The sequence below is a fragment of the Delphinus delphis genome, chromosome 8 (genome assembly GCF_949987515.2).
Source record: "Delphinus delphis chromosome 8, mDelDel1.2, whole genome shotgun sequence".
NCBI classification, from domain to species: Eukaryota; Metazoa; Chordata; class Mammalia; order Artiodactyla; family Delphinidae; genus Delphinus; species Delphinus delphis.
In genome coordinates, this window is record NC_082690.1 from 5,518,362 (window position 1) to 5,524,094 (window position 5,733).

Consider the following 5,733-nt stretch of genomic DNA (forward strand, 5'->3'; position numbering starts at 1 on the left):
ATAACAGCAGAGTTGTGCATTTTCGGCAAAGACTATATGCTTCAAAAGCCTAAAATATTTACCAACTGGCCCTTTACAGAAATGATTTGTTGACTCTTGGTCTATACGTTCCTATTTAAGTCAAAGATTCTCAAATTGGACTTCAGAAAAATAGCTGAATGTGATATCCAAGGAACCCACCTCAAATATAAAGACCTGGGTAAGTTAAAAGTGGAAGACAGGAACAGTTATGTCATATAAACATTAATTGTAAGCAAGCTGGGATGGCTAAGACAATGTGAGACGAGGCAGACTTCATAGCAAGTATTACCGCCAGAGATAAAAAGTAAGGATAAAGTGATTAATTCATTAAAAAAATAGCAATTTTAAATGTGTTTACATCTAATAACAGATTCAAAATATATGAAGCAAAAACTGAAACGAGAAACAGACAAATCCACAATTATGAAAAGAGGTTTCAATACTCCTCAATCAGTAATTGATAGACAAGACAGACAGAAAATTAGTAAGCATAAAGAGCATTTCAACAGCATTATCAACAAGCTCGACATAACTGGTATTAATGAATATTACATCCCAAAACAGCAGAGTACACATTCATGTGTTGCCCGAACATACACCAATGTTAGTTTCAGTCAGCACAGTTATCAGTAGCAGATACTTGTACCTCAAAAGGGTCCTTGGGGTTTACAGACCGCAAGACTGTGATTTCCTTTTCACTTCCTGGAATTCTGTACTGTTTCTGTTGTACAACATGGGGGCAACCGGAAGCCTCATTGGTGGTCTGTCGTACCAACTATCATTTCTCTAAAAGTGACTCTTTCCATTGGGACTATCCCCCTTGAATTTTATGAGGGTTCATAGCACAAGCATGTAAAACATCAATACTAATTATACATTTAGCAGTAGGAGCAATAAAAATGGTGCACAACGGCGGTCCAAACAGCCCCACCCAGGTGGTTATGGCGCCTTCTGTCATAAGCAGTAAACAAGACAGTCTCTCCCTCTCTCTTCCCCGTCTCCTCCACCAGAGAGTGAGAAGTAGCCATGGTATGGTCGCATACCTACCTGGTTGTCTATGTGACCAGGTACAGAAACTGCTCAGTTTGGGGATAAATAAGCCTTGTGGTTTGGCGCACTCAGCAGGAATGTTCAGGGATGCTCAGTGCCCATGGTAGACTGCCTGTCCTAACACAGAGTAATAAAGTAAGCAGCTATTGATATGAGAACTGATGGGCAAATAGGCCAATGGAACAAAAGAGCAAACTCAGAGAAGACCATGTATAGGTGAGAATTTAATATATGATAAATATAGAAATACAGCACCATGAATCAAAGGTGAAAGGGTGGGTTGTTTTGTATATAATATTAGGGAGAAACTAAAATTGTATCCCTAAATAGCATCACATATAAAAATACAATACAGATAGATTAATGAAAGATAAAATAGAAAATCCATAGAAGAAAGTGTCAAAATTTATAGTTGTGATTTAGAGGTAGGGAAGAATTCTTTTTGAAATACTTGAAAAGCAGAAATCCTCAGGCATAAATGTGTTAAGTATAATTACATCAAAACTAATTATTTTTGTTTAATGGAGAAGAATACAGATAGTGTCAATGGAGAAATGACAGATTGTAAAAAAATATTTGCAATATCTAAAACTGACAAGGTACAAATATATAAGAAGTTCCTTTAAGTCCACAAGAGACAGATAACCCAAGAGAAAAAATGGGCAAAAATATGAATGGGTGATTAAAATAGAATGAATCACAAGGACTAATAGGTCAGTGAGGAGAGGTTCACTCTCAGTGGTAATCACAGACACAAAGGAAAACAATCATGAAATATCATTGTACCTCTGTTAATGTGATTAAAATGTAAAACTAGGCAATCCCGACTATTGGCAGAACATAGGGATATAAGAACCAACATGTACTCCTACAGAGAGAAGAATGGTGAAGCATTCTCGAGAGCTACCTGTGGGCATTTAGTCAAATCAAGTTTACACACACTTTGTGACCCAGCAGTTACACTCCCAGGAATGTAGCAAATTCTTCCAGAGACCCACAAGCAACATACATTAAAATGTCCATCATCACCTTGCTTATTGTGATAGGGATTCAGAGCAAGCTGAGTGTCCATCATCAACCGAGTGGACAGATCGGATCTGGTGGATACACATGGAGTTTTAGGAAACTTTAGAAAGAATGGACTAGATGTTCACGGGACCCCATGGCTGGCATTTCATTGCTGAGTTAAAGAAGTAAAATGAGGTCTATAATTTACCATGACTTCCTTAAATTAAAAAAAACAGGCACCCAAAGCACAACCTATTTTGTAAGACTACATATAATCAAATGACACATATGAAATATATTCATATGTTTGCCAATGGTGAATGAAAAAAATGAAAGTTGATAATGTGGACAAATAAGGGAAAAAAAGACAGAGAAAGAGAAAGAAGGAAGGAAGGAAGGAAGGAAGGGAGGGAGAGAGGGAAGGAGGGAGGGAGGACAGGAAGGAGAGGAGAGGGGAGAGGAAAAACGAAACAGAAAGGGAGGGAGGAAGGAAGAAAAGTCAAAGAAAGAAAGTTCTTTTTCTTTTGAAATAGTTTGAGGGAAATGGATTCAAATAGAGGTAACAACATAAGGGAAAGCACACAGGCAGGAAGGCATAAGTCTGCAAAAACAAAGGCAATAACCCAATTTGGATGGAACATCAGAGTGTTTCAAGAGGAGCGGCAGAAGATAAGCCTGGAAGGGTAAGTTGGTAAGCTGAATTTGTCTATTTTTATTTGTTTTTAATCTAAAAACTAAGATATATGCTTTACTCGTATATAATATATGGATTGACCCTGGAACTCAGGCTCACAATTGAAGATATCTGTGATCCACATGAAAGGAAATTTTTAAAAAGAGCCAAATTCTGTCATTTCTCCTAAAATCTATCCTAATTCTCTTCTGTCTCAGTGCAGCTAATATCTATGGCACTTCCTATGGCTCTGTGATGTCATTTCCTTTTGCAGCTATTAGTTCCCTGCAGTGTTTGTGCTTTACTCAACACACGCTGTCTGATAACAGATGTGATGCCCAGCTGTGTCTATATACCAACCACAGAGCGTTCATTAATAACAATTATTAAGTACTTTATGATACAAATTGAGCCTGTAGCAATAGAGAAAACATCCAGCCATTTGTTTTATGGCCTCTTGTCAGGGTGAACTATAAATCCCCATTATCTCAACATTATCAGCACTGGAAAATGGATCTAAGCATGAGTCATAAATAAAACTACCAACAGCTCAATCATTCTGGAAAGAACAGAGCATAAATTAACACTTGACGATGTAATGTTATATATGAACTTAAATAATAGCTCAAGCCTTCCTGTCGGCTAGTTACGCAAATTATTGTTTTTAAGACTTACATTGGTAGTTGCATGGCTGGCATATTCATTTGGGCACACAATTAGAGTTCAATAAATATGGAGTCCAGACACTGCCCTCCCATAACGCAACAGCTCCCACTAATGATGTATGAAGAACAGTGAAAATGATGAGAGAAAATCTCAACTGACAGAATGTCTCTTAGGATTACAGGGAGTAGGGAAAAAAATCACATTTTCTCTGAATACTACATCTCATAGGAGAAATCATTAAATTTGGGAAGATGGATAGAAGAGGAGCCACAAAAACTGTATGCATTACTGGTTCCTGGGTGGTAGTCCAATGGATTTTCAGTCAATCGTAAAAATATTTATTTAGTTACCGCTCTGTTTTGGGTCCAAGCTATCTTAAGTGATGAAGACAGAACAGAAAGATAAACAGAACACATGAATGTAAGTTTTGAAAGAAAAATAGCCAATAAACTCTCTAGGAACCAAAGACATGCAAATGAAAACCATGAGATATTATTTTTCATGTTTTAAAAGTTAATTCCCAGTATTGGGGAGGAGACAGTGAAATAGGAAATGCAATCATTTGCTAAAAGGCATCCGAAGGGGTTCAAACCTAGACGGCCATTGGGCAACATCTACAAAGGGCTCTAAAAGTGTTCATTGCTTTTTTGAAATTAAGGTATAATGGACACACAACATTACATGAGTTTCAGCTACAACACATGGTGATTTGACGTTTGTATAAACTGTGAAATGATCACCATCTAGCTGACATCCAAATGTATAGAACGTTTAACGAACGTGCATGTCATCCTTGCACAAGAGCCATGCTTATCTGTGTATTGTTCCAATTTTAGTAGATGTGCTGCCAAAGTGGGCACCAGTGTCCACCTACCGCTGCCCAGTAAAAGATTCTAATTCTGAAAAATTTATGACGTACCAAATTGGCGCCATTTATAATGGCTAAAAAATAGCAAATGATAAGATTCACTAGAGAAATGGCAGAATAGCTAAAATAAAGTCTGTAAGGAAAGGGTTAAATAACTCATGGTTCACCCGTATGATGAACTACTGTGTTGCCCTCAACAATTATTTTGTGAAGATTATTTAATATGAAAGTGTCCACCGAGCACTTTAAATATGTTGTAAAATGTTATGTATATTATAATTTCAATTATTAAAATATTATGAAGTTTTTACACACGTTTATACATGCACCCATATAAAAGGCTAGAAGAAACACCCTAAAATAGTAAAAGTTTTTTTCCACTTGATGGTACTATGAATATTTTTTATCATCTTAATAATTTTCTATATTTCTAAAAATTTTTTTCAGCAGGACAGAGCATTTACAGCACATCTGGCGAGTAAGGATTTCAATTCACATTCTTTCCCAGGCCTTCTATAACCTGTATCTAATGGACCCGTCCAACTTGTCTTTCACAAAGTTTAACATAAAACTGGTCAAACGCATTTTCTCACTGCCCCCAAATCATGCTCTGCTTTCCAAATCAGCCGTCATTCAAGTTCCATTTCACATGTGTGCTCAAGGCAACAAAACGATATGAACAGCATGAAAGCTGGAATCTTAATGAACTCAGTCTCTACCTGGAATCACACAGAAGCAGAAATACCTCACCCATCAAAAGTCATTACAAACCCCCACCAAAAAAAACAAAACAAAACAATCTTTTCCTTACATCTCTTCAAGCACATCAAAAGGAAACCCAACCCTCACCTACACCCACACCACTCAGAGCGCACTGCGCCTCCAACAGCTCCCGCAGGTCCCGGCTACGCCAGGTCTCTTCCCCATCCCCGCACAACTTTCCTTGCCGCCTTCTAACTTCCTCTTCTCTAAGATTCCTCTGACCTCTTCGTGTGTGTCCTCTCTCTTTCCCACATCACATCTTTTGTCTCTGACCAGTCTCCAGATTGGCAAAAGCAGAACTATGAGGCGGTGAGCCTCTGTTTCCACGTCTGCAAAGAAGGTAAAATAATAAACCCTGTCCTACCATATCTTAAGATGTAGGTTCAAATATTTTAAAACTGGAAAGCATTGTACATGTCGTGGCTATCATACCCCCTTTTCTCATTCATGCAATAAGCCTTACTAGTATGCAACCAGTACTCTGCCAGCACTCTGGAAGTTATACTTGATTATTCTCTCTGTATGCCTTCCTTAACTGAATCCATCGTTAATTCAATTTTTTTCCTCCAAAATACATCTCAAGTCACCCATGGTTCTTCGTGTCCATTAGCACCAATCTAATCCAAGTACCCGTGCTCTCTCACTTAGACTACTGAATTGACCCCTGACTTACCTTCCCATCCAC

At 37.9% G+C, this 5,733-nt stretch overlaps 1 non-coding gene across 1 annotated transcript; it reads right to left on the minus strand.

Moving 5' to 3' along the window:
* Positions 1 to 4,174: 4,174 nt before the first annotated feature.
* On the minus strand, positions 4,175 to 4,278 carry LOC132430428 (U6 spliceosomal RNA). The gene has a single exon (XR_009520517.1). It is a non-coding gene; the product is annotated as a U6 spliceosomal RNA (small nuclear RNA).
* Positions 4,279 to 5,733: the final 1,455 nt, after the last annotated feature.